Genomic DNA, 25,031 nt, shown 5'->3' on the forward strand with positions numbered 1-25,031 from the left:
TTCTGCAATCAAAATTTCTAATTGTATTGTCAAATATGTTTATCTTTGGTTTCATAGCCTTTTGGTTTCCAGCCTTGGTTTAAAAGCCTCCATGAATCCCAAATTACAGATTTAATTTCATTTGTTCTCTTACAAGATTTTATGGATTGATTACATATGAAACTGGAATTTATTTGGGGGTATAAGATAAAGACCCACTACCAATAGCTTCCAGGTGGATTGCCAAGTGTACTAGGACTGTTAAACAATTCTTTTCGGACAGAGTCAAACAATGTACAACTGTTATGTATTAAAATCTCGTAGATACTAATATATATCTCTGTACTCTTAGTATGTTCTAGTGATAGGTTTTTCTGCTTCTTTACCAAAACCTATTTATTTCATTATAGAGACTCTATATCATGTTCTTACATGTATTAAGGAAATAGTTTTCACTTCTCTTTTTATTTTTATTGGTTATTTTGGAGCACATATAATCATAAAAATTTAAGATCATTTCATAAATTTCCCAAAATAAATCTGTTGGGATCCAATATTAATTGCATTAAATTTACACATTAACTTCAGAAATTAACATTTAATGGTTTTAAATCTTCTACAGGCAGACGGTGACATAAATGTTGTCCACACAGTTGCTTATAGTTAACAAGAATGAATTAGATCTATATATATTTATGTAGATGAAATTTATATGAAATTTATATACGAGTTTAACAAATATTTGGGAAAAGTTTGCAATTAGCAAGAATCGCGCCTCAGATAAACCTCATTGGCTACGATACTGCCACTGCACAAAGCTAGTTTAACAAATATTTGTAATGTATAGCAAAGCATTAACATCTGGCCAATATAGATGGTGGGTACACAGGTTACATTCATTTCTGCAATTTTCCGCAAGTTTGAAGTACCTCATAATTTATTCATTACTTTTTAAGTGCATTTATTTTTGAAGTTCAGAAATCTCACTGGTATATGGCGAAGCGTTTGTTGTTTTTCTTTCACACTGCTGGCTCTTACTGTATTCTTTTGAGCTGAAAACTCAAGTTTTTTCTTTATTTTTTTAATGTTTATTTATTTTTGAGAGAGAGAGAGACAGAGTGGGAGTGGGAGAGGGGCCAAGAGAGAGGGAGACATAGAATCGGAAGCAGGCTCCGGCTCTGAGCAGTCAGCACAGAGCCTGACATGGGGCTCAAAACCACGGAACTTTGAGATCATGACCTGAGCCCAAGTCCGACGCTTAACCAACTGAGGCACCCAGGTGCCCCGGATCATTCAAGTTTTTATTCAGCTTGGGGATACTTTTCTTCTAAGTTTCTTCCTCCATTAGTTCTTCCTTCTCTCTATCACTTGTATCTATTAGACTATCTGGCTCTACTATTTATGTTTTCTTTACTCATTATTACCGTATTGACATTTTTCTACTTAAAAAAATTTTTCTAAGTTTATTTATTTATTTTGAGGGAGAGAGAACCAGTGGGGGACACGCAGAAAGAGAGGGGGGGCAGAGGATCTGAAGCAGTCTCTGTGCCGACAGCAGAGAGCCCCATGCGGGGCTCAAACTCACGAAACAGGAGATCACAACCTCAGACAAAGTCTAACACTTAACCGACCGAGCCACCCACGTGCCCCAACATTTTTACACTTTTCCTCTCTATTCCTCTTCTAGATTCACTATATTCATTCTTTTAATCTGATGCTAACTGAATGCTGCATTTCCGCAAGCATTTATCCAAGAAATCTTTATTTATACTTTTCTGATATCTCTTCAATTCTAATCTAGAATTTGCCTCAGTGTGTTTCATCTTTTCTCCACTAAACGTGTTTGGATCCTGTACCGAACGGTCAGTGTTATTCCCCCTACTTCAAGCTGCTAGTTTCCCCTTAAACGTGAAGCAATTATACCACCTGCTTCTTTGTGGGCCTAAAAAGTTCTCCCTGCTTATTAGTCAGCTAGAATGAGTTTCTTCGGCACCTCTATGTGTCCATCTGCCAGAGTCTCATAGGCAATGCTGGGTCAGTAGCTAGTGAGGCACAGCGAGCAGCAGGGGAACATCTCTCTCATTTGTAATATAGCAGATTAGTACAAGTCAGCTGGAAGGCCCGAATACCAGCTCATGGCAACATAACTTCTAGGGCTGGAAGCAGACAGCAGTCAAGGTTAATTCCTACCTACCATCTATGTGTGTCGAACAGATACACTCTGGCCGTACGCAGATCTTCAGTTAGCAAATCCTCCCAGAGAGATAGGAGTCCTCCCAAGCAAAATATTCCTCATTCTTGTTCCATCCCTTCACTACGACAAATAGTGAAATAGAACCTTTCTTCCAATGGATCATATCGATAAGATATGAACAAGAAGCTCAGCAGGGAGACCAAACTTTGTTGACCTGCTTTAGTACATTTAAAAAGACAACATTTAGGGGCACCTGGGTGGCTCAGTCCATCAATCGTCCAACTTTGGCTCAGGTTATGATCTCACGGTTCCTGAGTTTGAGCCCCACAATGGGCTCTCTGCTGTCAGTGCACAGCCTACTTCAGATGCTCGGTCTCCTTCTCTCTCTGCACTTCCCCTGCACTCTCTCTATCTCTCTCAAAAATAAACATTTAAAAAAGAGCATGTGACATCCAGATACTTACGCCACCCTAAGCAATAAATATAAATTATTGCTATCAAGTAACAACTCAAGAGGTAATTTGTGGGAATCTGGGCACAAGTAGAGCTCCTCCAGGGACCAGGTCAAAACTCTATCTCAGTCTCTTAAACAAATGGTGTTGAGAACACTGGGCGGCTACATGCAAAAGAATGAAACTGGACCAGTTTCTTACATCATTCACAAAAATAAATTCAAGATGAGTTAAAGACCTAAATGTGAGACCTGAAACCATAAAAACCCTTCTCTTCGAAGACAGGCAGTGATTTCTCTGATATTGGCCATAGCAACATTTTTCTAGATCTGTCTCTTGAGGTAAGGGAAATAAAAGCAAAAATAAACTATTGGGTCTATATAAAAATAAAAGGCTTCTGGGGTTCCTGGATGCTCAGTCAGTTAAGCGTCTGACTCTTGATTTCAGCTCCGATCGTGATCTCACCAATCTCTCTCTCCCTCTCTCTCTGCCCCTCCCCTGCTCTCTCTCTCTCTCTCTCAAAATAAATTAAACATTTTTATAAAATTAAAAAATAATGAAAAGCTTCTGCACAGTGAAGGAAATAATCAACAAAACTAAAAGGTAACCTACTAAATAGAAGATATTTGCAAATGACATATCTGATAAAGGGTTAGTATCCAAAATATATAAAGAACTGATACAACTCAATACCCTTAAACCAAATAATCCAATGAAAAAACGGGCAGAAGACATGAACAGAAATTTCTCCAAAGAAGATATCCAGATGGCCAATAGACACATGAAAAGATGTTCCACATCACTCATCATCAGGGAAATACAAATCAAAACTACAATGAGGTATCACCTCACCCACGTCAGAATGGCTAAATTCAACAACACAAGCGACAACAGGTGTTGGTGAGGAGGCAGACAAAGGGGAACCCTCTCGCACGGTTGGCGGGAATGCAAACTGGTTCAGCTACGCTGGAAAACAGTAGGGAGGTTCCTCAAAAAGTTAAAAATAGAACTACCCTGTGATCCAGTCATCGCGCCACTGGGTATTTACCTAAAGAATACAAAGAGACTAATTCAAAGGGGTATATGCGCCCTGATATTTATAGCAGTATTATCTGCAATAACCAAATCATGAAAATAGCCCATGTCTATCAACTGACGAATGGCTAAGGAAGAGGTGGTATAAAAATACAATGGAATATTAATAAGCCATCAAAAAGAATGAAATCTTGCCATTTGCAATGACATGAATGGAGCTAGAGAGTATAAGGCTAAGCTAAACAAGTCAGAGAAAGAGAAATACCGTATGATTTCACTGATATGTGGAATTTAAGAAACAAAACAAACAAGAAAAGGGGGGAAAAGAGAGACAGAGAGGCAAACCAAGAAACAGACTCTTAACCATAGAGGACAAACTGATGGTTACTAGAGGGGAGGTGGGGGATGGGTGAAATAGGCGATGGGATTAAGGAGGGCACTTGCTGTGATGAGCAGCGAGTGATGTATAGAAGTGTTGAACCACTATACTGTACGCCTGCAACTAATATAACTGTGTATGTTTACACCGGAATTAAAATAAAAAAACTTAATAAAAAATGTATCTCAGGGTTGATTTCCCTTCACAGAGTACCCAGCATAGAAGCCAGGAATACATGGGCACCTTGTAGATTTCATTCTACGGGCGTCTCCTCAGATGACAACGCTTGATACGGACACAGACATGACCGTGGGAGGTACTGTCATCAGCGAATGTCTCTAGGAGGCCTTTCCAGCAGTGGATGTAAACGAGTAGGAAACAGAACAAGAAAGCAAGATCAAGGGGGATACTGTGCAGTGAACAGAGCTTCCAGACAGTCAGACTTGGTTGCGATTACACATGAGAAATCCTTCTTTGAGAACCTGCAGAAATAACTGAGGTACATTGTGGGCAAGAGGACCAATCATGTTGTTTGTATCTAGGCAATAGATATTTGGGTAGCTTGGTAATAATAACAAGCAACCCTTCTCACGTGATTTCTCTGTGCCAAGAAATGTGCCACATGACTTCTACTTGTATTAATTTATTTTATCCTCTCACTTACTCTCTGTGTTTGTTACTGCTGTCACGCCCTATTTTACAGGTGAGGAAACTGAGACTAAAGAGGTTAAATGACCAGTCTAATGTCACACGTCTTCAAAATCTGTGTACTTTTACTCCCCACTTTCTGTATTATCATATATATTTCCGTGTGAACTGGGAACTTCTCGCAGGGTAAATACTGAGGCCTGTAACACTACCTGTCTGTAAATTAATAGGCACTGAAAAGAGTTTTAAAAGACACAGAAACATCCTCTGAAAGAGACAAGCCAGTTAACTAGGGGTTAAGTTGTCAACAAGTTAGTCAAAGGCTGTCACAAGGAAACCAATCACAGACCCTCTACAGGATCCGATTTGAGTGACATCTATTAAAAGATACTGCAAACACTGAAGACACATCCATCCATGTGAAGATTTACCAAAGGCTTTTTTTTGGCTCAAGATGGTAAACTGACCATGAATTTAACCCAAGTTCAACAGGCAAGCACTGAATATGTGCCTTGGATTTCACCGGAAATAAACTGATGAATGCTCACAGGAAGTGTTGAATGACTGGATTAGAGCAAAGGTAAAATGGGCAAAATTTGCGAAACAATGTATTTCCAAAAATTTTTCATCGTGGGGATAAGAAAACTACAACTTCACAGGAAACGAAGCTAGCCTCTTGATAACTAACTTTGTAGAAAAGTTCCTAAGGAAAATTCAGAAATACTACTTTGAATGAGCTAAGCTACCCAAGTTCTAGGCTTCAGATCCTTGAATTGGCCTAAATCCTCTGAACCGTCAGAGCCAAATGACCAATTGCTCTTTGTGCTTATATGAGGTTCTTTACATATGTAAAGAAATCTCAGGGATCTCAACACAACCACCAACCTTATTAACTGCAATGTCCATCAAGCAGAATGAATGGGAATCAATTCATAAACTCTCTTTTAGAATTCAGAGTGGGTTATAGAAAGCAGACCCAGACAGTTTTTGTCACGATTAGAGATACAAGTAAGACGTTTCAGAAAAGTAACTTTGCACCAGAAAGAGAAACAAGGGAAATGGATACCTAACCTCAACTGCTCTTCCTTATAAGCAAGTTAGCAGTTAATAAGTGATAGTTCATAGAGTTGGGCACAAAATACCCTTAACATATATTAGGTTGATTTGTGATCAATCTTGAAGCCTTCTCTTATAGTCACACAATCACTACAGCTCTACAAATAGGGATCTAATGTAGATTTCTTGTGTTTGCTTAATCACTAAAGACGTTAAACTATAATCCATCCATGTATTCATCCATTCAACCACTATTTATTGATCTCCCACTATGAAATGGGGGCAGAGCAACAGACAAAACAGACAAAAATCTTTTTCCTAACCAACACTGTAAGAGTTGTATTTGAAGAAAATAATTTCCCTTTTCCTTATTTAGTGATATTTCCACAGTGGCTTCCTGACAAAAGTGTTGTTATAAATACACACAGAGAAAATTTCATTAGTCTTGACCGGGGGTTAGAAAACTTTCTCTACAAATATACAGATAGTGAATATTCTCAGCACAAATACTTGACTTTGCTCTTGTAGCAACAAAGCAGCCATAGATGATATGTAAATGGATGAGTGACTGTGTTCCAATATAACTGTGTTTTACAAAATCGGACAGTAGGCTGGATTTGGCCTACGGGCTCTAGTTTTTTGACTCGTGGCATCATTCTCCGGTTAAAAGAAAAAACCTTAATTTATTAGAAATGGATTTTCAGATGAAGTGACTTACTTTTACAGTGAAATTATACATACATACATGGATGGCCTTAATAAATTAAGGCACAAGATTCTCTGAACTTGCAATCTATGCATTTATGAACCATAAATCGATTCAATTAATGACAAATAATTGATGGCAGAAAGCTGTTGAATTGTGCCGCCAGGAAAACCCAGGGAAAATCTGTCTTTAGATCAAGCTCATAGTGGAAGACATTTTTCTCACCGAAAAGATACAAAAATTCTTTCCGATTCCAAACATTCAAAAAACTCTGGTCACACAGAGAGCAGTGGAGCCACGGAAAGAGTGCAAATATGGTTCCGTAACATTCTGATTTGAAATACAGAGCTGCAGCATACCTCTAGAGATGGAGGTTTTATACACTTGAGAAAAACTCAAATTCTAAGAATTCCGTTCCCAGCCAGTGCATAAGCAAAAACATAAGACTTCACAATAACATCCCCGGAAACCCTCATTACTAAGTACGAGTAGGACGGGAGCAGTGGGACACACAGACTAGGTAGGGCCCATATGAGACCAGAACCCTTCCCTTAGTCATACTGATGAAGGCTATCAGCAATCCCTTACTGAGGAAGAACCACAGAATGAGAATTCCAGCCCCCTCCACATCTTGTTTCTTATTCCAGAACACAGCATTAGCCATTCTCAACTGATACTTTTGTAATCTTCGTGGAACTCCTGAGTCAAAAAGCCTCTGTGAGTGCAATTAAATATTGATACCTGAATGTTTCAGGCCCTGCCTGATTATTAGAGTGTAGACTCTGCCCACAGAAGCCAACTCTAATGGGTTTCTACCGATCCGCGATGGGACAACGTGATGATCAACAAAGATAATAAGTGCGTTGAACTGATAAACATAAAGTACATAAACATCTTGGAGTTCATAATACTAAATAATAACTCACTGGACACTGTTGGAGATTGTAGACAACTCATTACTATGCAAATCGATAGAGGGGAAAAAGTAAACATTTACCTTACCTTTCTTATGCAGCCTCAGGGTATCCAAATAGTTGGAAAAAAAAAACACATTTATTTTTTATAATAGGATTCTAGCGAATAAAGGCAGAATGAAGGATGGTATTAGGAAAAACACTTTTGCAACCCTGAATATCGTAATGGAACAAAGCCATGATCATCATTGTTAAGACCATCAGATGAAATATTGATGAGAACTTTATGTTCTGAAGGCATTGATGAATCTTGAGATCACTAAAAATGGGACATCCCGATATTAATTGTCTCATGATTTCTTGCAAGAGAAAGTACACAAAACCATATACAAAGTACTCACGTAAAATACAACTTAACCTGAATCTGATCATGCTTCCAGATCTAACTCATAGTTTGCAGAAAATACAAGATAAACGTACCACAAAATATCAGCAAAAACCAGGATGGGAACCATTCGACAGGACAAAGGACCTATTTTCTCTAATAAATTCATTGCATGATAAAGAGGGATTTGGGGACTATTTCAGAATAAACGAGACAAGACAGATCAATCAAATGAAAACCAGCTGTAAAGAGACGTTTTAAGACAATCATGGCTATCAAAACATGAACGGAGTATTACATGATTTTAAGTATTATTAATTTTGGTAGATGTGATAGTGACATAACGGGTATGCCAAAAAATGTTCTTAGAAGTTGGCAATGCATACAGAAGTACTTACAAGTTAAATTATGTGATGTTTGGAATTCAATCTAAAATACTCCCCCTCAAAATGTGGGGGGACTAGATGATACAAGGTAAAATGTTGGTAATCACTGAAACTGGTTAATGGATACATGGGAATGCATTATAGTAACATTATTTATTCTAATTTTAAGTAGGTTTGCCAATTTGGGGGGATAAAGAGTTAAAAGATGCTGGTACCCAGACTGGCAAAACCAAGTAATTTACACTCAATATCGAAAGTTAACAAAATGAGACTTGTTTTGAATTGGATCAGCTTATATGTTATACTCACGTACAATCAAGGATGCTATTTTTTATTTGAAATTACTCAGTATTTTGGCTCAATTTTCTAGTCATTAATTACTAAATAGTCAATAAGCTAGATTTATACTTCATAAAGCCATTTCCCGCTTTCCCATTATAAAGATCTGTGTTTCATTCTCTGTGTGGACATTCATGTTAATCAAATTATCAATATCTGTTCAAATCTCAAAAACTGAACATCATATAAACACAAAGAGCTGTTGATTATTAAGAAGTCAGAGACAGGTCAATGCACTGAGAATGTGTTTGTGCAGACAGAGAGTCAATCATGCTTTCATTACCAAAACTTCGGTATGTAAGAAACGTTAAATGGTATTTTTAAACACGGGCATAGCAAAGACAAAGCAGTGGTGACATGGAACCCAACATGAACACATTTCAAAAGACTATGACAAACGACACCAAATCCCAGGCGGAGTATCTCTTCATAGAGTAGCGCGTCTTTATAGGGAAACGAGAAGTACATTTTAATTTTCTTCTTTGATTTCTTTTGCATTTTAAAATTTCTCCAACAAAGATATATCACTTATGAAATCAAAGTTAATTTTGAGAAAATAAATGCAGACATACGTGGGAAGATGTCCGACATTCATCAGATGACATCCTGTGAATGTGAGTTTAGTCTATATGCACGAAATACAAAGAAAAGGCGTTCAGGATCGGAAAAAGGACAAGACTCTCAGGCTGGTAAAGGCTCTGTTCTCTAAAAATATTAACGGGGTGTCCGGGTGGCTCAGTCGGTTAAAAGTCCAGCTGCGGCTCAGGCCAGGATCTCACGGTTTGTGAGTTCATGAGTTCGTGAGTTCAAGCCCGGCAGTGGGCTCCCTGCTGCCAACACGCAACACGGAGCGCGCTTTGGATCCTCTGTCTCCCTCTCTCTCTGCCACTCCCCCACGCTCGCTCTCTCTCTCTCTCTCTCAAAAATAAACAAACATTTAAAAGAAATATTAAGAAATAAGATGATGTAGCTACAGGCAACCTTTCTAGAGAAGAACAGGAAAGTTTTGCTTGTTGAGGTTGTATTACGGACCAAGTCACTTGCAAAGACCACTTAGTCAGGAGCTTTTGCCTGTTTTTGTTGATTGCTTCATCCCTGGGACTTCGAGAGTGGCTGGTGCATAGTTGGCACTTACATATTGGTTGAAGGGAGGACTAAACGAGGGTATTTTCTCAGTCTCTGCAAATAATCCTTCGAAACAGGCGATGACGGAGGGATGGTAGAGAGGTAAGCAACTTGCGCCAAGGTCACAGAGGCAACGTAGACTGGAACCAAAAGTACCTGACCCCAAAAGTGGTGGTGCCGTCCACACAAACACACTGAAACTGAGTGTTTTGTAATATTATTTACATGTTACTAGTGAGATTCAGGAACACCAGTAGGTATCATTTGGAATCGGTCAAACTACAATGAATACTATAAAAGTCAGTCTTACTCTTGCAGACTGTAGCATGTGACGAGATGACACAGAAACAGAGAAGGTGCTGAAGAGAAATGGTCAACAAAAGACCTAGAAAATAAATCTATGTAACGTGACCCCGGAGGTGTGCTAAATTGTGCAATACCAAATTTAAGGCTTGCAAAACTTCAGGAAAGGGAAAGAAGATCCCATGATGTTGAAGGCACAGACATTTAAAGTCATAGCGAAGGCTATAAAAGGAATTTCAGGAGGGGGAACAAAGTGAGGAGGACTGAGAAAAGAGCACTCAGATCTACTCTATCATCTTACTGAATTCCTGTCCTCCTGTTACCTCACATCCAAACAAGTGGCCATATTAGTAAAGGAGACATTTATCTTTTTTTAATTGTAAAAAAAAAATTAAATGTTTTTTTTTTTTTTTAATTTTTGAGAGAGAGACAGAGTGCAAGTGGAGGAGGGGTAGAGAGAGAGGGAGACACAGAATCCGAAGCAGGTTCTAGGCTCTGAGCTGTCAGCACACAGCGCCACACAGGGCTCGAACTTGTGAACCACGAGATCATGACCCGAGTCGAAGTTGGATGCTCAACTGACTGAGCCACCCAGGCGCCCCGACACAAACTTATCTGCTGAACCATGCCCCCAGTCTCTTGTTTTCCGAAAATGTTCCTTTCTTCCTGCCCCTCACCCCCCTCTCCAGCATACAAGGTTACAGAGAGAGGAGCTATCTTTTCACAGTATCACCCTATCTTCTTTTACCACAACTTTTGGTCCCAGAATTGGGTGTCTGAACCAAAAATGAGAACCCCTCCCCCACAAATTTGATAAAGGTGCTGCTTCACCGGAGGAGCCTCTGCTTCTGGAATAATACCCAGTATATACTAGCTGCTCAATAAAAACATTCTAATTAATGAGTGACTAAGTAAACACAATTCTGGCAGTCATACTCAGGATTAATCAGAAAAAGCAAACTGTATGTACTTACACAGAGAAAATGAAAACACAAATTCAAGAAGATATATGCATTCCTATGTTTACTGAAGCATTATTTACAATAGGCAAGATACTGAAGCAACCCAAGTGTCCAGTGATAGATGAATGGATAAAGAGGATGTGGTGTGTATATATACACAGACACTGGAGTATTATGCAGCCATAAAAAGGATGAGATCTTTCCATTAACAACAACACGGATGAACCTAGAGGGCAGTATGCTGAGATACATTGGGCAAAGAAGAAAAATACCATATGATTTCACTTTTATGTGGAATCTAAAAAACGAAACGAACACACAAACCAAAAGCAGAATCCGACCTATAAATACACAGAACAAACGGATGGTTGCCAGAGGAGAGTATGGTGGGGGGTGGGCCAAATGGGTGCAGGGAGGGGGCGGTACGAACTTCCAATTATGGAATGAATAAGTCACGAGAATAAAAGGTACAGCATAAGGACATATAGTCAATGGCACTGTAATAGCGTTGTGTGGTGACCGACGGTAGCTACACTTGTGGTGAGCACAGCATAATGTATAGAGTTGTTGAATCGCTACATTGTACACCTGAAATTAATGTCACATTGTGTGTCAACCATACTCAAAAAAGAAAAGAAAAAGAAAAGTGTAAGATGGGGGTGTCAGATGAGAGACAGTACTTAGAACTGTGGCATAAGGATATTAACTTCTAGACCAGGATTATGGCAATGGAAACGGAGAGCAAGGTTTAACTGTGGGGCTACTTTTTATTAGCCTATTTTTTTCCTATAAAACAATAAGTATTTATTATAAAAACCTCACACAGCTCAGAAGGGCACCAAACGAAGAATAAAAGTCCCCCGTCCTCGTCCCCTGAATCCCGTGTTCTCGTATAGTCATTGCTAACAGTTTTGTTGCCCTTCAGAGCAAACATGTTTGTTTGTATACAAACATATATGTTTTCATGGCACACGTGAAGTTTTATAAGGTATCTCATTTTGCCTCTACTTATCTATTTTCCATCCCCCTCCACCCTGCTCTTTTCCCAAGCAGACTGAAGTATACAGTATACAGATGTATACAGATGTATACAGATGACATCACCCAAGGCCTCTTGCCCTCTGGATTTCCAAAGGGTTTAGCCAGTGGGAGGCTCTGGGAGAAGATGAGAAGAAGGTGAGTTACACAGGAACTGTTATCTCTGGGCTCCCTCTTTGCAAGGGCGCTTTACCTTTGCTGCGTCCCTCTGCAGAAGAAACTACTCTTCGCGCTAATGCTATGACCCACCTGCATCTTGGTAATTAACTGCTTTATAAATAAACCCTCTTCACATTATCCTAATTTGGTGGATCATCAGTTTCCTGCTGGGATCTGACTGATACGGGTATCATGCTCTATATAGTGTAGTGTCCTTGATTTTTCCACTGGCATCATCTTACTGCTTCTGTGAAGCAAACTGTTCATCTTCCAACATCTCTGTAGTTGGGATGCATCTTACAATTAATATTACATCACGGCCTAACTCTCAGAGCTTTTACTTCCTTACTGGTATATAAAATAGTGGTGCCTCTTAGAATTGATGAAATACAATGAGATATCTTGGACCTCTATGCGTATCTGTACAAAAAGATACGGTACAGAACATGTGATGGGGAAAATTCGTTGTGGGGGCTTCTGGGAGATAAGGCAAGCCACGTATGCAAGCCCAGATACCTGAGAGAATAGCAGTGCCACCGACAAAATTAGGGCCCTGCGCAGGGGCAGCTGGTTTTCATAGAAGACAGTACTGAATTTTCAAAAGTCCACTGGGTACTTGGAGGTAAAAGCATTAAGGCTGAGATTAGAAAGCATCCCTGGGAATCATAATAAACTTCTGACAAGCCAGTGTCCTTGGTGTGTACTTGTCTTCGCTCAGGCTGCCATGACAAAATGCCATAGACTTAAAAAGCAGACATTTATTTTCTCACAGTGCTGAAGGCTGAAAGTTCAAGATCAAGGCGCCAGCATGATTTGGTTCAGGGGAGAGATGTCTTCCTGCCTTGCAGGCGGAAGCCTTCTAACTGTGTGCTCACATGGCCTTTCCTTGATACACAGACAGGGAGAGAGGGACAAGGAGACGGGAAGGCCGAGAGAAGCACTCTTTTCTCACAGAGCCACCAATCCTGCTGCATTAGGATCCCACCCTTATGATCTCATCTAAACCTAATCACTTCCCATAGGCCCCACCTCCAAATACCATCACACTGGGGGCTAGGGCTCCAACACATGAATTTGAGGGGACACAATTCAGTCCATAGCATTCTGTCCCTGGTACCCACAAATTTACATCCCTCTTACATGCCAAATGCATTCAATCCATCCCAGCAGCCCAACGACTCTTAACTTGTTCAAGCATCAACTATAAAAGTCCACAGTCTCATCTAAAGAAGATACGGGTGAGATTCGGGGTACAATTCATCCTGAGACAAAATCGCTCCCCAACTGTGACCCTGTGAAACCAGACAGGTGTTGAGCTTCTAAAGTACAATGGTAGGACAGGTACTGGGTAGACATCCCCATTACAAAAGGGAGCACTCAGAAGGAAGACGAGAGCGACAGTCCCAAGCAAGTCCAAAACCTATCAAAGCAAAGTTCATTAGAGCTTAAGTCTTGAGAATAAAACTTTCTGACTTGATGTCTTGCCTTCCAGACCTGCTGGAGTAGCAGCATTACCCCCATGGCTCTAGGCAGCGAGTTTGGTCCCAGTTCCTTTGTGTGAAAGTATTTGGGGACACCTGCCAAAACTCATAGCTTTCTCAATTACCAAATAGTCTGTAAACCAGACATTGTCAGCCAATTTCTAATTTTTACACTATTTCCTATCTCCACACTAGTGAGAAACAAGGATACACGGATGGTTGAAATCGAGTCAAGGAAATAGATGGAGCGACAGCTATGTATGAAGGTGAGTTCGGGATATCTGGTGACTTTTCCTAGTACTCGAGAGCTGATTTTCCACGTTGACCTTTGGTATCTTGCCAAAATGGTCACAACAAATTAGTACAATTCATTGCTGTCATTCAATCCTGGCTGACCACTTTATTCCCTCTTGGCTTAGCTGAAAACTTCTGTCATTCATTCAACTCGTTCAATCGTTAATTCGAGTATATTTTGATCACTTTCACGCCAAATAAAAGCCTGAGCTTTTTTTAATACAACGGGGAATACGACAGGTGCTAACCTTACTGAGCTTAGACACTAGCGGGGTTTACAGAGAAGTAAACAGAAAATTACCACGCAATGTGATATGTGTGGACGGGCAGTGTTCTGGGTGCTGAGAGAACACAGAGGGGCATCTATCCAAGAATGAAAATGTGTTGGAATGGGAGATGTTAGGGTGGTTCAGTCGAGGAAGGAGTGGAGTGCTCTGGGTGGAAAGAATAGTGTGTACACAGGTTTTGAGTTCACAAAAAGAATGTAGCATGCTTAAGGAAACTCAAGACATTTGACTCCTAAATCGCTCAATTAATTAATGGTAACCTTGGTCTGGAACGGTGATTACCAACCAGGAATGACTTTTACCTTCCGCCCAACCCCTAGGGACATTTGGCAACATCCAGAGACATTTTTGGTTATCACAACTGAGTGGGAGTTGCTATAGGCATCTGGCGAGTAGTGGCTAGGGATGCTGTTAAACATTCAGCAAGGCACAGGAATGCCACCCGCCCCCCCCCCTGCAATAAAGAATCATTTGGCCCCAAATAGTGCTAAGGTTGAGAAAACTTGGACTAGATCTCACCGTTCCCCAAGAGTCACTTGTTACAAATGTAAGTACGTTATTAACACTAAAATGATTTATTTAATGACTATTTCCTCTGCTCTACAGAGGCTCCATGACATCCAAGACTATGTTCTGTTCATCGCCATGTACATAATGTCTAGCATATTTTTTAGCACACAGTAGGCATCCACTGATTTGCTTAAAGGGAGATTAATGATTGACCGGGGACAGGGGTGGGCAAAAGTTAAATGAATTGCAAGGAGGTGCCAGATCATGTAGGGTCATATCTCAGGGGACAGATACAAAGGGTGCTATAGAGTACTGAGGGGGGAGCCTTTTCCTTAATGTATTATTAGCCATCTTCCTAGTGTCTGATGTGGAAAGTTGACATTTTCTCAAAGTATTGCAAAATGCTATGCAAAAGCAATTTTGAAAGGAGTTCACTAACCCTTGATTCTGAGCACATTATCACCGTAACCCACTCCTTTAACCGCAAAAGCATTTGTTATTTGTGTGGAATTTCCGGAGGTGCCACTGCTGTTTCATGAAGGGGCTTAGACTTTCTCATGGAAAGAATGGGCAGTGACATGACTAGGCTGTCATTTTAGAATAGTAAGTCTTGCTGTGGTGTTCAAATGGCTTAAAGGAGGAAAGACTGAATGCAAAGAGAACAGTTAACAGACTGCCTTAATGCAACAAGAGATTGTGGGGGCTGAGACAAAAACAGAGGCAGTACAGTTGGAAAGCAGTGTGTGTAATTTTAGATCTATTTGAAAGGGTTACAAGTACGTAAAAGAAGAAGTCAAAAATGATCCTAGATTTCTACCCTGGTAAATTAGGTGGATGTGACAGGAAAGGAAATGGAAGAAGAACAGATTTCAAGGTGAAAATGATTTGTTTTAAATATGTTGAGATTAGGGCATATGAAAACCCTTTGCGTGGAGACAGCTCGCATCTTGTTGCTGACGTTACTCTGAAGTCCAGGGGCTGGGCTGGGCTGGAGATGTGGCTTTGTAATTCGACGGAACATTGCCTATATGAGCTCTGCCAGCGTCTCAAAGCACCCAGGCAGTAACAAGGAGGAGAGCATAGGAGGGATTTGGAAGTATGAAAGCAGAGGCAGAGATCACCAAAGAAGAGTTTGGAAGAATCTGCCACGTAGAAGGAAAACCACGAGAGTATTTGGTCACAGAATCTAAGGAAGGAGAGATTTTTTAGAAATAAGAAAGCAGTTAACTGTGTAAAGTAAGGGCAGATGAATGGGTTTTGAAATGGGTGGTCACTAAAGAAACTATCAAGAACATTTTCACGCAAATAATGAGTCCGAAAGGAGTGGGTTGAGATGTGAACAGGAAGGGAGGAAGTTCAAAAAGATGCTTAAACTTTAAGAAGTTTCACTCTAAAGGTGAGGAGGAAGACAGGACTAAGGTTGGAAGGAACCGGATATTGAAAAGAGGATTTTTTTTTTTTTAAAGATGAGAGACACTTCAGTAGGTCTAAATGCTAATAAAAGAAGGGGCACCTGGGTGGCTCAGTAGGTTAAGCGCTCGACTCTTGGGTTCAGCTCGGGTCATGATCTCACGGTTCGTGGGATCGAGCCCCGGGTTGGGCTCTGCACGGATGGTGTGGAGCGTGCTTGGGATCCTATCCCTCACTCGCTCTCTGCTCCTCCCCTGCTCGTCCTCTCTCTCTCTCAAAATAAATAAATAAGACACCAGGAGAGATTCAGCAGAGCTGGACCACTCACCGGCAGCTAATGTAAATGGGACCCTTCGGACCAGCACTGGCCATTCCGAACATCCCCCCGGCCCTCCAAGCTCCTTCTTCATCACCCAACAGGTGGTGTTCTTCTCCGCTTCACGGCAAAGAAAGGCATTTCTAAGCATGACACCTGAGCCAGAAACCAGAGAGGAACAGCTCTGGCTCCAGAATAATCCCACATGTCCGTGTCGAGGAGGTTGGTGGAGCAGGTAAGAGCCGAGCCTCAACGGCAGACAGATCCGATTTAGCACCATCTGTCTGCCACGTGCCGACTACCTGAGCTTGAACAAGTGGCATGACCTCTTTTGTCGTCTATCAAACTGTGTGTAATACCAGTGCTTCCTCACCCCTGGTGCTGTGCTAAGTTTTAACTGAGGTAACGAACGACCCCACACAGGGTCTGGCACGCAGTAAGCATGTCATCGGTGGCCGGCAAGAAGAGAGATAAATGGGACATAGAAACACGGGCAGAGGCCGAAAGAGAAGCTGCAAGGGCCAATGCATTCAGGAAAATTTGTTTCAAAGAAACGTTCGTGGAAATATCCGTGAGAATGTTTTCCTATGAGATTGAGAGAATTTCAAAAAAACAACGCTTAGAGCTGACAAGGGTATGGGCAAATACATATAGTACACGTTTGCTTTTCCTCGGAACAAAAATTGGTATCGCATATCCGAATTGATAGAAAACATCTGAAGGGAAAACTAGTATGATTCCAAAGCCTTTACCTGAAGCCCTTCAACCCACAAATTCCACTTTCAGGAATTTATCCTGAGGACAAAGTCATCTCTTAACCAGATAATTACATACGTACGTACGAAAAATGCTTTTTATCATAGTGTTGTTTATTATAGAGGAAAGAGCCACAATCTAATATCCTTTAACAGAGGATTGCTTAAATAAGCCGCGGTATATCCCTTCTATAGGATCCTGCGGAGCCGTCATAAGAGACGATGCAATGCATATGTGAAAGTGTATTTATGATATATTGAAATGTAAAAAAAAAAAAAAAAAAGCATGTTACTGAAGTGTTTGTGTATATCACGGGATGATTTTCTCTAAAATTAAAAGTACACTTGTGAGTGTATTCACATATTTTGCAAAAAGTCTGCAAAGACCAAAATATTAATAGTGGATGGCCCTAGGTGATGAGATTACAAATTATCTTTATTATACTTGTTTTTATGACTTTTCTGAATCTTCACAGAGAATATATTCATCTTATTATTGAAGAACAAGGTATTTCTAAAAGTGAACTATAGGGGCGCCTGGGTGGCTCAGTCAGTTAAGCGGCCGACTTCGGCTCAGGTCATGATCTCGCGGTCCGTGAGTTCGAGCCCCGCGTCGGGCTCTGTGCTGACAGCTCAGAGCCTGGAGCCCGTTTCAGATTCTGTGTCTCCCTCTCTCTGACCCTCCCCTGTTCATGCTCTGTCTCTCCCTGTCTCAAAAATAAATAAAACGGGGGGCGCCTGGGTGGCGCAGTCGGTTAAGCGTCCGACTTCAGCCAGGTCGCGATCTCGCGGTCAGTGAGTTCGAGCCCCGCGTCAGGCTCTGGGCTGATGGCTCGGAGCCTGGAGCCTGTTTCCGATTCTGTGTCTCCCTCTCTCTCTGCCCCTCCCCCGTTCATGCTCTGTCTCTCTCTGTCCCAAAAATAAATAAAAAACGTTGAAAAAAAAAAATTTAAAAATAAATAAATAAATAAATAAAACGTTAAAAAAAAATTTTAAAGTGAACTATATTCTCATCTATCTGGGTATTCCATCTAGACAATGACAAAAAAACGGATTGAGTTTGTTTTTAATGGAGGTAACGTCTTTTTTTATTCTACCTATGGACTCAACTGTTGGAACAGCTTAGAATGCCAGGAACACACGCTTTTGAGAATTTAACTGTGTCTAGATTTTAATACCAATTGAAACCAGTTTTATAATACTAACTCCATTTCTCTCTCTTCACACACACACACACACACACACACACGCACGCAGGCACCTCTGAATCTCTGTAAAATAACACACACTCCATAGCAGAGATGTGGGGATGTCTTTAATGCATAAATAGTTGATTTTGAAGAATGGTGCTAAGCTACTTCCCAGATTTTACAATGTTTCTTTTCCTAAAATGCCTCTGTTGAATTGGAGTCTATGCACCCCTGCCTGCCTGGAGGTGACTAACATTGTTCTCAAAGGGCTTATATGCAATCGGTGAACTTCTTTATTTGCCTTTAACCAAGAAGTTCACCTGCAGTGTTCCACTGCAACTTACAAGAACAGGGCGACTTATAAGAACATCTTGAGGAAACGGGTTTTGTCTGCTTGGGCAGAACTAGGCCCGTTCTTCGTAGAGGCCTGTGCTATGGATGCCTACTTACTCTAGAGACCTGATTCTAGTTTGGTGTGTGACCCAGGGTAAGTTCTGTCCTTTCCTGGGGCTTCAGTTTCCTTATGTGTTAAGTCAAAGTGGTGAATTAGATGACCTCGGAGGTTTCTTATGTCCCTAACACACTCAGGTCTTTGATAAACTAATTTGCAGCAAAATGCAAATGTCTAGCGGTCTCCAGTGTCAAACTTGGGTAACAGGGAATTTCAAAGAAGTTACAATTTCTCCAGTAACCCTATGTGAAGTGTCTGGAGAGGCCAGGGACCTCTTTTAAACTAACAAACATCTATGGTCTCTGATCTGCCAAGGGCTTTGTTATGATACACACTACTCGACTTGCATCGTCTGCTTTTTGAAATTAATGCTAATTAGTTGTGTCCTGAAGGTTAAACATTAAAGTCTGTGGATGTAGGTATTTCAATATTTGCACTAACCATCAATGGTGAAATCCACCTCCGTGTGTGTGTGTGTGTGTGTGTGTGTGTGTGTGTGTGTGTACGTGTGTGAGTGTGCTTTAGGTAGCTTGGGAATTCACATGAAATGGATCAGTAATATATCTGTTTATATACATATATATTTTTCCCTTTTGATGGAGTCTAAAAAGTGCATCACTTTACAAAAACTTATGATCTGAAAATCCAAACATCCAGAGCATACATACTAGCAAGTGACTGTAGGTTCATTTCCAACTTTTGCAAACATATAATCAAGCTTCTTGGTCGTATCAAGTCTATTGCATCCTTACAACAGTACAGACACCAGAGACGATGACTTCGTCTCACACATATGATATGTACCTTCCTTTCTGCCACATATTTAGAGAAGCCTGTGTGCATGTGTGGGGGGGGGATGTTTTTGTTGTTGTTTCTTATTTGTTTCCTGAGGTGATTTTGCCTGCCCAGAAGCCAGAAGAAACCTTAAAACACTTTGTCACCTATAAACTAGTTACAACTGATGTTCAAAAACAGAAACAAAATCAAACCCAAAAGCCAACGTAGTCGCACCATCCCGGCAGGACAAAGCTCAGCCTGCTAATTCTCTGAGTCCTCTAAAATACCTCGTTAACTCTACGCGCGGTGTCCACCTGACACACAGAAGCAACGTGACAGCTGTCACATCCCGGAAATGGGCTGTGGTCATTGCTCTTCCTTCCTCACCTGCAGAGCGGACTTCTTGCCAGTTCAAATCATGGAGCCCTAAGGCAGGTTCTTTATTCGATTCATCTACAAACGGGACTAGGATTAGTCCCGGAACCACTACTGTCCTATCTCCAATCCAGCAAAGTAAATGTGTTAGCTTTGTCCTTCAGCTAGGGACTCAAATTCTCCCGATGTCTCAGACATATGGAGAGAAATTAGTCAATGAGCTATTATGCCACCACAAAATCTAAAAGGATCACCAGACATTCTTTCCGACTAATCAGACCTAATAACTGTAGCAAGCTCAATTGTATTTTTTCAGAAAGTGTTAGTTGAAACATAGTAATTATTCAACAGATAAATCTCGTTCCAATCTAATTAAGTCAAATATAAAAAAGCCATATATGATCATACTACTTTAATCCATTATCATTTTGAGAAATGTTTAATTATTTCATTAGTATTATCAAGACAGTAAGTTGAATTTCAATTAAACTAAAGTATCATTTGGTAAGCAATTAAAATATATTTAATCAACCCAGGAAAAATATTTTGTGTAATATTAAAAACCAAATCTCTTTCTAAAGTTTACATAGTAAAAAAAAATCTTTCTGAAATATTCAATTACAAGGGAAAGAAACAACACACAAGACATATACATACCAACATGGATAGATCTTTTTTTTTAATATTTATTTATTTTTGAGAGACAGAGTGCAAGTGGGGGAGGGGCAGAGAGACAGGAGATACAGATTTGGAAGCAGGCTCCTGGCTCTGAGCTGTGAACACAGAGCCTGGCACGGGGCTCGAACCCACAAGTCATGAGATCATGACCTGAGCCAAAGTCGGACGCTTAACCGACTGAGCCACTCAGGTGCCCCAACAACATGGATAGATCTTAAAAATACTGCTGAGAGGCGCTTGTGTGGCTCAGTCGGTTAAGCGTCCCACTCAATTTCAGCTCGGGTCATGATCTCACAGTTTGTGAGATCGAGCCCTGTGTTGTGCTCTGTGCCGACAGCATGGAGCCTGCTTGGGATTCTCCCTCTCTCTCTCTCTCTGCCTCTCTCTCTCTCCCTCCCTCTCTCTCTCTTTCTCAAAATAAATAAACTTAAAACAAAATACTGCTGAGTGAAATAGTAAGAAACAATGATACATAGCAACAGATATATAAATTTTAAGATGCATGCCATAAACCACAATATGCGCTTTATGAACTCTCAGGCAAGGGAAAGGATATGCATAAAATTCATTAGGATGATTCAGAAAAGAGAAATGGGGCCCAGGAATGGAAATAAAGGACAACAGAGAAGTAAATACATAGCACAGAGACCTGGACAATTAACTCAAGGAATGCGATGAACTCAACCCTGTAAACTTAACGTCAAACCCCTCTGCTACGACCCCAAGAACGAAAACAATTTGGAGGTAGTATTTAATATTAGAAATGCTGAGTCTGGGGGTGATGACAAAAATGGGACTGGCTGGCACTCGGTTTTACTCTTGTATTAGAATTCTCTGGAGATGATGCTCATCAGCACCGGCACCTTCCCGGCCACTGCTCTACCCTAAGTTTCTTAGTAAGAAAGTACCCTAAGTAGTGTTGGTAATTATGGCCTGAAAATACCACTATTTTAGTGTTTAGGGACGCTGTTGGTGGTTTTCAGTAGGACGAGTTTTTTGATCTAAGGGCCTTTCAGCACAGGACGATACACAACCACCACCACCATGAGCTACGCGGCCTGGAGGTGATTTGCCTACCTTTTCGGGAGGTGTGCCATCACATCTCAACCCATCTGGACCAACATCCCCCCCTCACAACACAAGCACGAGTGCACGCTTGCGCGCGCGCACACACACGCACTCCCTCCAAGTCCTCTTTTTCCTGCCTGGGAATAGTGTTAGGGAGGAAACTGGCCTTCGGCGCTCAGTCTCCACCTCATCCTTATGCCCTGGTGTCCGGCTGACCATGGACCTGGAGGTCTGGCTCCGGGCCCCACAGGACCCCACATCTCTCCCTTTAGACCTTCTTCCCTTGTCTCTCTCCTGACCGTCAGAGAACTCACAGAGATACATCTTCTCATAGCTTGTTGATGGTACTTTAATCCTTGCCGTCTGGGTACCACAGGATACCTACAGTCTCCAGGCCTCTCTATACACAGTGCGTTACCCGGATCGGCAAAGCTCCCCTGGGTCTCTTGGTTCTGCTCTGGCCGAAGCTGTGGTCTCTTATTTTGATTCACTCTCTTCATCAGCTGCTGTTAACAGACAAATGTTGCTGCTCTCGCTTCCCTCTTGTGCTTTGTTGGACAGGCGGCAGAGGTTTCCGAGGATCTTTCTGGCTGCACATGCTTACCGGGGCATCTCTACCCACCTGGCAGTCTTGTGCACCTGAAGGGCAACAGAGCAAGCATAGAGGGCACCCGCCTGGGGGAAGAAAATGGAGACTGGGTGGAAAGGGGGCTTCCTAAGAAGGGGCGCAAGCTGAGGAGGGATGTGTGTGAGGCAAGGGCACGGTAGAGGTCTCGGGTGGGCGACTGATGAGGGGGAGGCGGGGGAGCACGGGTAAGGCTACCTGAGCTTGGCTCTGTCGCTGCACTTGCGCTGGCACGGGGTCATCTTCTCCTGCCTTTCTTCTCTTGTAGTTGGTTGTTCCCCCCGTATGATTAGCTGTTCCATGCTTGCGGTTGGTTATTTCCTGCTTGTGTCTGGTTGTTCAAGATCTGTGCTAGGTTCTCATCCACGTTAAAGCCAAACAGTGGTCTACCTCAGGGCCCCTACCCTCCCAATATTTACCCCTCTCAAGTCAAATAGGAGCCACACCTTTACCCTTTGGTCGTCAAGGCACCGCTCTGGCCAACGGGAGCCCTGGGGTGGCTCAGACACCACAAAGCATCACTCCTGACACCTCCACGGTGAAAGGAGTTGAGGTGTGGGAGAGGCCAAGATGTTCCAGTTGGAGGGAGGTATGTCTTCAGCACGCCTAAAGATGCATCCCGAAGTTACCTGCAATCTCCTCTTATCTCCCCTGGCTCAAATCGGGTGGCATGAATGGCAGAGAGGGGCTATGTCCTCCATGGCCACCCCCATTCAGTGGTTCATCGTGTTGTCTCCCACCCTTCACCATCACCTAGTGTTGTGGATGTCTGCCCTAAAGTCCCTCCAAGGCAAAGTGGTCATATTCAAATCTCTGTGGAGATGTGAGTCACCCCACTTCCCTTCTACAAGTCCCTCTTATGCATCTTGAAGACCTGCCAATTATTGGCTACCACCAGGGAATTTTCCATCCCACCTCCTTTTCCTACTGTCCACATAGCTCTTCTCAGTTTTCTATTTCCGGGCCGAAATCACTGTCTTCAGGCTGCCAAAGTTTCCGTGAATAAACCTGCTCTACTGGGGATCCTCATCTTGTTTCGAATTTAGGGGAGGGAGTTTATCTCAGTAGGTGTAATACTCAGATTTTACCGCCATAGGCGAGGAGGGCAAATGTGCACCTGCTGGCCGTTGAGGTAGGTGTTTTCCTGCAGAAAACTATAATTTCAGACTTAGGAGTACACTGAGGGAGGGGCCTGTCTTCAGCAAAGGCACGTAGGCCTTATGTGAAAAGCACTTGTCAACGTGTGTCCTCAACCACCAGACACGTTCTCACCTTATGTTACTGCTGGCACTGTTAACAGCCTACCTCCCTTCCTGCTCCTGTGGCCTCCTGGACAAATGGCGCTTATCTCACTCCCATGACGAGGGACACTAAGGGAATTCATATTTCTGAAGGGCTATATAACAAGCTTCTAGCTTCTTGGAAGAGACACTTCGTGAACAGGTCCCACCCTGTCCATTTAGCTCAGTAATGTAAAGGGCCTCTCAGGATTTAGGCCGTGGGGAAGTGGGTGGTGAGATTAGCCAGAGATCATATGCTCCAAATTGTAATAGCAGGTCCGGCCAGCTTGTGGTCTGCACCTGATCGCATATCCTTTTTGGTTAGTGTCTCTTTTCTGGGTTTCCTATGGACCACTTTCTGGGAGTCACTGGTTGCTCACTAACCCAAGGTGCACTGATACATTATATGACTTAAAATATTTTTTAAAGGCATAATGAAATATACCATAAGCTCAAAATCAGAGAAAGCTGACAAAACTGAAAGAATATTTGCAACACATATCACTGATAAAGGGCTAATATCATTAATATGTGAAGACTTTAAAAATAATGGGACAAAGGACCCAAATCTGATAGAAAAATGGGGAAAATACATGGACTGAAAAGTTAAAAGATCGAGAACTGACCCTTAATGATCTGAAATAATGTTTAACTCAAGAGAAGTCCAAATTCAAACAACCCTGAGATATGGAGATCGTCTCAGAACTAACACAAACATTTGAGTTCATAGCCAAAGACATTTAAAGCTACTGCAGCCACATTTTATATGTTCAAAACGTTAAGTACAAACATGGAAGATCCAAAAGGGTCATGTAGAACTTTGAGAGAAGAAAACTACCGTATTTGAGATGACAAATCCACTGGATGGGATTAATGTTGGATTAGACATGACATCCAGAAAGGTTTGTGTGTTTGAAGACATAACAAGTAAAGCCATCCAGAATAAGACAGAGAGAGCGAATTAACACATACAATGGATAATATACCATGACCAATTAGGGTTTCCTCAAGAAACGCAGGTCTGGTTAAACATTCAAATGTCATCAATGTAATAGATCATATTAACAAATTTTTAAAGAGCATAATTATATGTTCAGTCATATAATAAGTGCAGAAGATGCATTTGAATAAATCCAACACCCTTTCATGATAAAAGCACTCAGCAAACTAAGAATAGAAAGTAACTTTTTTTTGACCTGATAAAGGGCATCTATGAAAAACCTGTAGCTAAAATTATAGTTAAAAGGAAAGACTGAATTCTTTCCCTCTAATATTAGTATAACAGGACAAGGATTTGTACTCTCCCCACTTCTATTCATGTCTAGCCAGTGCAAAAGGACAAGAAAAAGAAATAAGGGACATTTATTTTGGAAATGAAGAAATAAAACTATCTCTATTCACAGATGACACAATTATCTATGTAGGAAATCCAACAGAATCACCGAAAAGCTACCAAAACTAACAGGTGAGTTTA

At 41.4% G+C, this 25,031-nt stretch overlaps 1 non-coding gene across 1 annotated transcript; it reads right to left on the reverse strand.

The window, feature by feature from the left end:
- Positions 1-664: 664 nt before the first annotated feature.
- On the reverse strand, positions 665-799 carry LOC128774040 (U4 spliceosomal RNA). Its single transcript, XR_008418507.1, has one exon. It is a non-coding gene; the product is annotated as a U4 spliceosomal RNA (small nuclear RNA).
- Positions 800-25,031: the final 24,232 nt, after the last annotated feature.

Source organism: Panthera pardus, unplaced genomic scaffold (assembly GCF_024362965.1).
Source record: "Panthera pardus isolate Hobbes unplaced genomic scaffold, ASM2436296v1 HiC_scaffold_27, whole genome shotgun sequence".
Lineage (NCBI taxonomy): Eukaryota > Metazoa > Chordata > Mammalia > Carnivora > Felidae > Panthera > Panthera pardus.